The following is an 11,182-nucleotide window of genomic DNA, read 5'->3' as shown; positions in this document are numbered from 1 at the left end:
AAAATTCTGGCCAAGCTGTGGTGGCAGACACCTTTAATCCCAGCACTTGGGAGGCAGAGGCAGGTGGATCTCTGTGAGTTCGAGGCCAACCTGGGCTACAGAGTGAGTTCCAGGAAAGGCGCAAAGCTACACAGAGAAACCCTGTCTTGAAAAACAAAACAAAAACAAAAACAAACAAAGAAAAAAAAGTTCTGATCAAATACCTGCCTAGTTCTGTGGCTGGAAATTAGTCTACATCATTTATTTATCTTGTTTGGACTAGGATGCATCCTTAGGTTTGTGGGTTTTGCCAGTTAGACTGCCCAACTCAGAACAACTTGAACATTACCACATGGCAATGTTGCTGAGTAAAAGATATCTAACAGGTCAAACTACCAAGAGACATTGTGACCCAAGTAATCCCACAGCTGCATGTAGGAAAACATACCCTCATCACTCTGGATAAATGGAAATCTACTTTAAAAGGAGTCTGGGTTTATTTGATTATAGATCTAAGGATTCCACAGGCATCCCTACTCTAGGCTGCTCCTCTCCAGCATCTCTACCTGACATTCTCCTCAGTCACTCCATCCCCCGAGCCACCATCACCTCCAGAATCCCAACGTGGCCTCAATTCACTCTCCTACTCCAACTGTAGCCTTATTTTTCCAGAAGAATCTCACTGCGTTGTTCCTGACTCACTTGAACTTTGCTTTGAACTCTCCTGAGCTTCCCAAACTGTGGCCGCGTCTGCCTTCTCACAAGCCACCATCTACCCCCTACTCCCCACCTAGGCCTTGACTGTCTCTTTGGCCAAGTACTTTATAATCAAGCCTAATTCTATTTCAAAATATGTCCTATTAGAACCAGTTCCCTTGCCTCTACTCCAGCTCTGCTGATTGGAGACTTCCCTATTCTTATGTAAGCCTTGTGTGCTCCTATGCTAACTTCTGAAAACTTGTACAGAACCTGTATGGCATATTCCCTGCCTCTGGCCTCAGCTGAGCCCCTCAGACACCAAGATGCCATTAGCAGTTATCTTCCCTCAGAGGCTAAGCCTAACTGGAGTCACCACTTCTTCCTCAGTGGATAACACTCCCTCCTACTTCACAGAGAGATTAGAAACTGTCTTTGTGGGGAGATCTTTCTCACATTCCATTGCCCAGAGAGACAGTCTTATCTACAACTGTGCTGTCCACCCAGCAAGAAGAAACATCTACTCAAGACTGGTTTCTCCCGTTCTGTAGATCTTATCTGCTCTCGATTACTCAAGGCCCTTACCTTATCGATGATCTCTTCTCTTTCCCTGCAGCCTTCAGCTTCCTCTCGAGTACAACCTTCTGTTCCAATTAAATGCCTTCAATCTTCTTCCATTCTAACAAAACTACTCTTGTCCCCTCTTTAGACTTTGGCGTCTCAGTCACAAACCCTGTAAAGCTGTGTCTGCTTCCTGTCCTTGTACCCTCTTACTTATTCCTCAATATTTACCTCTTTGCTTCAACTTCAATACTACTGAAATGACTAAATTACATTAACATATTGTCAGTGATCTTCAGGCTTACATGTATGAAGGCCAGTTTTGCAATCTCTTGTTTGATCTTCCTGAGATATTCGGCACTCTTAGCTATTCCTATTTTTTTCCGCATGCCTTATCCTGGACTCTAGAACAACAACCTGCCTGCTTGTACGCATACTTCTTCAGTCACTCTTTCTCAGGCTGACTGCTGGAGTCTTGTTCTCCATGCCAAAATAATAATAATGATAATAATAAAATAATAATAACAATAATGCATTTAAAAGGTGTAAGTGAGATGAACCAGGCACAGAAAGATAGACAGCACATGTCATCATTCTTCTGTGGAATTGAAAGAAGCTGACGGCATAGACATAGGAAGTGCAAGCGTGGTTAGTAGAGGCTGTGGAGGGAAAGGGGAGAGGGTTAGCCAGCGAGTGCCATGTCCCAGTTAGATAGGAGGGGGTGTTCAAGAGGGTGATATGATCAGTACAATCATATTGATATTTCAAAACAGAGAGATTTTGGAGGATATTCTTGACACAAAGAAATGGTAAGTATGTGATACACTAAAAAACTTGAACTCTTCCAGAGTTCAGTTTCCTGCACCCATAGCAACTATCCATAACTGTCTCTGAAGAATCTGATGCCTTCTTCTGGCTTCCACAGGAACCCACACACATGGAACCTATCCTCACACAGATAGACATACACGCACATGAATGAAAAACAAAAATAAACAATTTTTAAAGAATTTTAAAAATGGATAAGTAGTAACTCAACATATACTATGTACAATGTTGGGAAGGGTTAAGAATTGACCTGGAAGCTGGGAAACTCAAGTTCAAAATCCTGGACGTGGCTCTGAATACTTACAGGACCATGAGCTGTTTAGAAGGATGTCTTTGCATTCTGCTTCCTCAATTTGCAAAGTAGAAATGACAGCAGCAGTCACCTCATAGAATATCACATATATCTACAAAGTGATGAGAATTACAGACTTTTATAGTGTTCAACAAATGTTAGTGGCTACGTGATCATTATTAGATACTTTGCAAACAATGGGTCATTACTAGAATTGAATGGCATCAGTGACAACCGCTTTGGGAATGTTGCGTTTTCTGATCACCTTTGAAGAAACGCATGTGGTCAAGGGCAGCCAGACTTCAATCCTAAAGAGAGCAATGCAGAGCACTGGCATCATGTGGTCTGTTTTGATGAGGACAGATAATGCAAGGCAGCAGGATTCAGTCACCGAAGGAGAACCTAGTGTGAAGAGCAGCACAGTCCTGTCTATGCCCACAGGTGGCAATGGGCTTTGGCTGGGCTAGCCCTGAAGATAGTCTTGGTATTTTAATTTGCTAGGTAACCATGAGGCCTGCCTCCCCCGTCCTCTCAGAGATTCTGGGGATGAGCCAGAATACACTCTAACTTCCTAATTAAATATGGCGAGAGCTACAGTTGACAGCACATAGTGCTGGCTGTTGGCTTCTTATCTAGTCATAGCTGCAACAATGTTGGTTCCTTTTCAAATGAGTGCTGCAGCCGAAAGTCAATGGCTTGACATTGCTGGACACCAGCACTCTGCCGTCCTTTATTTCTCAGGTGTCCTCTCCATGTGGCTGTGTTAGCCTTGCCTATCTACGAGACACCAGCAGCGTGAAGGGATAGGCCACTTTTCCATGACAGGATTCTAGGCAATAGCAACAGCAGCTGATACATGCGAGCCAGCTTTAGAGGTAGTAGTAGGAGCAGCACTCACTCTGCCCTCTTTGGAGCTGGCTCCATAGGAAGTCCCTGGGCTTCTGGTTTCCTTCAAGGTGGTGCTGTGGTCTCTATGGCCTCACAGTAGTGGCTGTTTCCTACCTACAGCAAACGTGGACTCTAGTTCAAACAGCGTCTTCCCCGTGACTCCCCAGCCCACGTGTCAGTGACTTTGCTGCTCCACCCTCTTTTCTCCAGCCTTCCAGAATGTCTCATCTGTTCCCTGTGTTACATGCTCTCTGTTTCAGATTATCTGAGAATCTTCTGTTTTCACGACTGACACAAGAACCGAAGTATGTAAAATTCTGTCATGAATTCTTGGCTACATCATTTGTGGTTATACTTCCTCAAGGGAGAAATTTTTGAGTGCTCTTTCAATAACCACCAATTAAAGTGATAATCCTATGCCATGCATATAGTACATACATAATTCATGAAATAAATCAAGTTTAAAGGCTGAAGACAGCTTGCACAGGCTTGTGACACGGCTTTGACACTTGTGTGTGAACTCAGTGAGTCATCTCGGCCCATCTACAGTACAGAGAAACTTGGGTTCCTATCACTCTGATCATAGAGGATGTCAGTCTCTGGAAGGCTTAGGACAAAGCCTGCCATCATGGAATCACTCAGAAAATGCCAGGTATGTAGTTAGTGTTGGTGTTGTTAAGATGCTGATTTTTTCCCTAAAGTTAACAGAAGACAAAATCAAAGGACAATCGGAATTATGAATTATGAATGAAATCTGAGGTGAGATATTCTTAGTAAAAAGTTCATTCCAAGTTTTCTGGGATTAGGTAAAGAAGAGACACTGGCAGCAGACTTAGGGAATAGCATGGGCAAGATAGACTGTACTCCTAAGGCCCAGAGTCCTACAGAGATCTAATATTATTTTATGTCATTGGTATTACCTATATTCACTATCAACACAGCATATAAATTAAAATTGTTTTTAAAGCTCAAACTTCTGTACCATGTAAGTTAAATTCTGTAACCAGGACTAAAATTAATTCTTTTATAATATTTTCATTTATTTTTTAAAACTGTATCAAATACCAGGCTTGCATGAGGGTTCAGCAGGCAAAGATGCTTGGCACCAAGGCTGATGACCTGTGCTCAGTCTCTAGGACATGCATGGTGGAAATAAAGCACTGACTCCTGAAAGCGCTTTGTTCTATGACCTACACATATATGCCAAGTCACATGTGTGACGCCCCCACATATATACAAATAAGGAGGCATAATAAAATATATCAAATTCTTAAAGTTTGCTAGAAAACGTGAAGTGTTACTTCGGATAGTTAATGTTTTTTTTTTTCTCCAAAATTAGAGAACAAAATGTTACCACTATCTTGATGAACAGTTAGTTTTAAGAAGTGGCTGTTTCGTTAGGAATTAAAACATAGAACTCTCAGATTCTAGGCCAATACAGAATAAAAAAAGACAAAAAAAACATTTACACTAAACATTGTTTTAAGTAAAATCTTTCCAGGTAAGTTTTTCAGGAGGAAAGTCCATTTTGTATAGGTCAATAACTGTACTTGTGTTTTTATGCTGGAGTTTAATCAAATTTTGTCACTCATGTCAGAGATCCATTACAAATACAAATAACCGAAGTCTGAAACTTCCCATGTGTCTACCACTGCAATCCATGTGACACCTAGTGAGCCACAGTCAGGATGAATCACAGCCATGCAATGTCACAACTGCTTGGGTGGACAACCACTTCACCAAATTATCAAATATCTACTCATGATGGTCTATTATGAACTCATCATTTATTCCAAGAATTATCAACATGGCCTATATGTGTAATAGCAGATAGTAGCGAATACTTAATAAGACACTTTATTTACATCAATTCACTTTGTCTGAATAAAGCCATCTTATAGATGGGGAAACTGAGACACACAGATTGAGTAGCTCCCCCAGGGTGGCACAGACATAAAAGAAAGAGGTGGAAAGAGTAGGGACTTGAACCCAGTGTGGTCAGGTTCAAGGTCCTGCTCTAGGCTGCATGTTCTCATACACAGGCTCCTCAATATGATTTACTGCAGACTGCTATTTGCTTAAACAATTTGTGTGTGTGTGTGTGTGTGTGTGTGTGTGTGTGTGTGTGTATGTGTGTGTGTGTGTGTGTGTGTGTGTGTGCGCGCTCTTGTATGTGTGTGTCTAAGTGGGTACACATGTGCATGTGTGGAGATCAGAGGACAACCTCAGGCATTTGTCTTCCACCTTGTTTGAGACAGGTTGTTTCTCTGTGTCGTTCACAATGGTGGACATCAGACTATCTGGTCCACAATTTCTAGGTATTCTCCTGTTTCTGCCTTCAAATTTGCCATAGTCTTGGGAGTTTGAACTCAGGTTCTCAAGTTTATGTGGCAAGCACTTTACCACTGAGCTATCTCTCCAGTCCATTTTCTTCCATTTTAAAAATCCAAACACAAATGTTTAAAACTATAACTTACCTTTCTCATTCGAAATGGTAATAGCTCTGGATTGTTGGACATAGATACAAATGTCTCCTATCATCCCTTCCTTGGAAACGCATATCATTATAATAACAGCACACCCCAACAAATATGTATGAGGCATGCTAAATAAGAGGTAATAAAATTTCCCCTGGTATCTATTATATTTTAATAGTGCTGAGGATAATACAGAGCTAAGATAATGGAGCTAGGCAAGGAACTGTGGGAAGAATCTTCTTGTAAGGCAGATCTTGACTGTCCTGTCATAGGCTGCTGTATCATGGAAACACTGGGATGCAAGAGCACAAACCAGGCAATTGCTATACAGTCCATCTAGTCCATGTCACAGACAGATACAAGCAACTTTCTTGAATTGTTAGGGCTTTAATTAGCTTTACTTTATTTCCAGTGATAACTGTCCTTGGATAAGACACACAATAAGTTTGTCTTGTAATAAATTCCACAGTATAGAATAATTAGAGCACTTATTGCTTAGAGCAATAAGCTAAGTTGTTTACATATTAAATGTTATTAGAATAAATTACCACTAAAACAAAAATGTCATGCATAAAGACACTAGAATCACATTAAGACAAATTAAAAGGGTAAAATCTAACTCCATGTTCTCAAGTTTTTTATGCCCTTATTTTCTAGTTTATGAACTTACAGATAATTTAATAAGACAATTTTAGTTTTGTTAGGTTCTATTTCCTTCAAAGGGAGGGTGCAATGTCCTAAGTTTCCATTCCATGTTCAGAGTTTTCTTGATGCAAGATCTCTGGGATCCTAGGTAATAGTCACTACTCACTGTATTAATTTCTTTTCTGTTGCTGTGATAAAATACTATGATCAAAAGCAACTTAAGGAAGAATCAGTTTATTTTGGCTTACAACACCAGAGGGAAAGAGTCCATCATGGTAGGAAAGGTACAGCATGACTGTGGGAGCAGGAAACTGGATGCTCACATTTCCATCCACATACAGGAAGGAGAGAGAGAGAACAGGAAGTGAGGCAAGTCTATATACCCTCAAAGCTCATCCCAGTGATCTACTTCCTCCAGCAAGGCCTTGCCTCCTAAAGATTCCATAACATTATCAATAATTCCACCATCAGGGGACCAGGTGTGCAAATACTGGAGCCTATGGGGGACATTTCTCATTCCAACCACAGTCGCCTTCACTTATCTTTGTTTTTGAGTCATCGGGCAGAGAGGGGGTGGGACAAGTGACAGGTGTTCGTAGTAGTATTGTATATGAAAGAGCTGCTGGAATTCTGGAAAGTGCAGGAAGCTTCCTTTTGTCCCATTCAGAGACAACTCTGTGGGTCATTCCAAAGCCATCCTTCTCCCCAAGGCTTCCGTGGCAAGTATGGACAGAGAACAAAGATATGACTGTTTCACTTACCCCTTTGCTGAAAACGTCAGTTCTGGTGTGATAAATACGAAGCAAGAACTTTCATTTGTTGGGAGTTCAGTGAGTTAGTGAGAAAACAGGAGACCACAGAGGCATGCAATCATTCCATTTACAAACCACCTCCAACAGTCAGAAGAGCAAACAGTTTTAAGTCTTGAAATGAGTACGGCTCCTATCAACTGAACAGGGAGAGAGATCTTCTTTGTCCATTCTGGACTAGTTGATCTGGAGCACACTAAATGAAATACACAGCACTTGATTCTTTAAAACTACATAGCAGTGTATATGTGCACAGTATTCCCCCATTCATTGTAATGTCTACATATGTGTGTGTGCACATATGTAAAGTTCCAAAAGGCATTTTAAATATTATAGTAGTTATACAGATTTTTTTTATAAACTCTATGCTGCTTGGAAAACATCTTTTAAAAATTATTTGTGTTAATGGTATGCTTGCAAGTGAGACAAGGTGGATCTTACACTTCCAACTCCCTTTGTATTATTCCTACAAGATGTGCTGATTATGATTAGAATCTTTTGGTCATACCAAGGTAAGAATCTCTGCTCTTTCTTAGTACATGCATGTGGTCTTTTGTGTGGTATGATGTAACAATATTACATTAATCTTCCAAGGTGACAGCAAACCTTTCAGGGATGATAGAAGTTAAGCCTGTTTTTGATTGGCTTCTATTTGTTAGTGGTGACCAGCAAAAAACAACACGCAACTTTCAAGTTAGCAAATTGTTGATTTCAAGATAATGATTCTCCTTGGATACTGTTTTATTGAAAAATATATCTCTTCTGACCTATTGTGTAAGATTCTTATGTTATTTGCATATATCTTATCTGTGTGGTAGACACACATACACACACAAACAAACAAAACAATGAAGACTCCATATGGATACCTGAAATTTGCCATGCTGGGATATTCACACCACAGAAATGTAAATTACTTGACATTATTTTGATCAATATTCTGTATATCTAACTAACTTCTAAATGAAAAAAATATATCCATACTCCTGTGGATAATTTTGGAAGTTCCTTCTAAGTTTAAAATTCTAATATTCCTATAATTCCAGGTTGAAATATTGTACAATAAGAGCAATGGATAGCATCAGCACCGCAGAACCATCAACACTTAACACTATGCTGATTGTGTCTGGAGGACAGTTTGTCCTGATGAATAGGTAGGCAAGAAAGGTATTAAACTGATACAAAATGTATTGCTATAAGTATTAAATAAGGATGTGTTTCAGGAAACAAGCCCTGAAGTCGCCCTAAAATATGATTCAGTCTCACACTCTAATTATAAAGTATAATTTACTATTCCTCGTTGTAGATCAGAGATATAATGTGTATGTTCCTACTCCTTGTATCTTCGGATATACATTTATAAAGCAGCTGGTTGAGGATGACATCAGTATACTTTATAGGTGATTGTCCCTGTGCATCTATAGGCTGAAACTGAATTCCATGGGACTTGGAAATTCTGTATATCTAACTAACTTCTAAATGAAAAAATATATCCATACTCCTGTGGATAATTTTGAAATGAAGTCAATGCATTCTACCCTTAGAAGCATTTCTTTGGAAGGCCATGTTAGTCACAAAGAATGGGTTACATACCTCAGAGTTCCAAGAGAAGAAAATCCAGACTGCAAATCACACCCTAGTAATGAGAATGACCACATGTCTTTCAATTATTAGTTGGAAGAGTTCTTTTTTCTTGGTGCTATTGGAAAAACGCTTAAGTCCCATGAACCTCATATTTGAGCAATTGCTTACAACTGAACCTTTCTACACTGGGCAGTAACAGGATGAATCTGCTGAGAAGTTAATCTCTATGTCTTGAAAAGGAATATAATATCTAAATTACAATGTCTGGGAGACATATTGTAAATTAGACATTTAAAGGTAGAACCTGGAAATATAAAGAAGAAAGAACAAGTTAGTATTCAGTGATAATTTCTAGAAATGACTATTTCATCTCTTACACATTTTTCACCCATTCTAGAAACTGCTTCCTCACAAATTACTTTATTACAAGGAAATTATACTAACTTGGTTATGTAATTTGAGAGGAAATTATAAGGAAATCCTATTTTGTTGATAAATTTTACTCCTGAATTTTATATTTGGCTTTTAAATTGTTAATCATTTTTCTTTCCACATTTTTCTTGTGTTGGGACATAAGCTGCTTTTAACACTGTAACTATGAGACTCAGTTTGGTCTCTTTTGCTTACTGATTATGAATAAATTGATATAATTCTGGCTAGTTTTTAAACTTACAAAAAGTAGGAATAAAAAGACCTAGGAGGCAGTTGTAAAAGTGTACCAAGTGGATTTCTTCACATGTTCCTGTGGAAAGGCTAATATGCGTCTTTCCCACTGTTAAGTAAAGTAAACAGCCACACCAGAGTGGCTCAGAGCTGCACACTGACACCTGGAGAAAGTCCCAGGTAGATCTTTCCAACAAAGAACACAGAAGGAAATGAACATTCACAGAGCAAACTGAGCATACATGCATTACCTATGCTAGACAGTAGAAAGCAGCTGTCCACACTGGAAGAGGCGCTGGCTGGGATTGAGAAAATGTAGGCAGAGCTCAGCTTTCATAGGAACTGAAAAACAAAACAAAAAACATCTAGGGCAGCAGTTCTCAACCTGTGGGTCATGGCCCATTTACGGTCAAATGACCCCTAAAAACTTTGGAAAACACAGATCTCTCCATCACGATTCATAACAGTACCAAAATTGCAGTTATGAAGTAGCAACAGAAGTAATTTTATGGTTGGGGGTCACCACAATAGGGGGAACTGTATGGAAGGGTAACAGCATTAGGAAGGTTGTGAATGTCTAGGAAATGCTGTAAGACATTTAGCATCCCCATCCCAATCCCACCCCAGTCATAGCTCTGAGACAAGAATGCTCACCCACTGAGAAAAACAAAACAAAACAGGCAGTCCAATCCATCTTCCATTTTCTCCACCCATAGCTTTCTCCCTGTCACAGACACACATCCACAATCATGGATCCCAGTGAGGAAGGGGTCTGTGCACACGCTCCACCATGTATGCTTGGGACAGACATTTGGAAGCGCATTTTATAGATTCCTCCAGCCCAGGTGTCCACAACAGCTGTTTGAAGTTCACGGACACTTCTGCTGATTTTCCTTTCTCTTACCCCACTCTTCCTCTCCAGATTCTCATCTGTGTCTTTATTAGTCTTTGCTCCCAGGGAAACTCAAACTAAAATCAGTCCCCCCCACTCCCTTTTTGGGCTGCTTTATACTTTCATCCTTACTTTGAAACAGTTCCAAGGCTCCTCCTCAGAAGAGCCTGACCTAAGAAACACCTGATTTAGGTGCTGCTTTAATTAAGACACTATAATTGAGCCTGCCCATCATCATCCCTTAAGTGTGCATGTTCACTCCAATTCTTGCTATATGGCAAGCTCACAAAATGGATAGAATACATAAAATATGTAAAAGAAAAGAATAAATGGAGAGAAAAGAGAGGGGAAATAAGACCAGTGTAGTAGTTTGAATGTAACTGGCCCCCATAAGCTCACAGGGAGTGGCACCATTAGGAGGTGTGGCTTTGTTGGAGTGGGTATGGCCTTGTTGGAGGAAGTGTGTCACTGTGAAGGTGGGCTTTGAGGTCTCCTATATGCTCGAGCCACTCTCAGTGTCCCAGTTCACTTCCTGTTGCCTTTGGATCAAGATGGAGAACTCTCAACTCCTTCTTCAGCACCATGTCTGCCTGCACTCCGCCATGTCACACCATGATGGTAATGGGCTAAATCTCTGAACTGCAGGCTAGCCCCAATGAAATGTTCTCCTTTTTAAGAGTTGCTGTGGTCATGGTGTCTCTTCACAGCAATAGAAATCCTAAGACAACCAGTATCTCTTGTTAACATGAGTTATATGTTTCAACCATCCTAATTGCAGCTCCCCAATACCAACCCTATTTCTCATTTTCTTAAGTTGTATTTATTCCTCTCTCTCTCTCTCTCTCTCTCTCTCTCTCTCTCTCTCTCT

General features: G+C 40.1%; 1 long non-coding RNA gene across 7 annotated transcripts in view; it reads right to left on the bottom strand.

Moving 5' to 3' along the window:
- Positions 1-6,579: 6,579 nt before the first annotated feature.
- LOC128096300 (uncharacterized) overlaps positions 6,580-11,182 on the bottom strand; it is a 31,444-nt gene continuing 26,841 nt past the window's right edge. For 5 of the 7 annotated variants that reach the window (XR_008213592.1, XR_008213600.1, XR_008213594.1 and 2 more), the window contains one exon: positions 6,580-9,764. This is a non-coding gene — a long non-coding RNA (uncharacterized LOC128096300). The remainder of the gene's footprint in view (positions 9,765-11,182) is intronic. The other 2 variants (XR_008213598.1, XR_008213601.1) reach the window with 1 other exon arrangement.

Source organism: Peromyscus californicus, unplaced genomic scaffold (genome assembly GCF_007827085.1).
Source record: "Peromyscus californicus insignis strain IS unplaced genomic scaffold, ASM782708v3 Scaffold_11__1_contigs__length_118956290, whole genome shotgun sequence".
In the NCBI taxonomy this organism is placed as follows: Eukaryota; Metazoa; Chordata; class Mammalia; order Rodentia; family Cricetidae; genus Peromyscus; species Peromyscus californicus.
The sequence above is the reverse complement of the archived record's forward strand: the minus strand, read 5'-3'. Positions and strand labels throughout refer to the sequence as shown.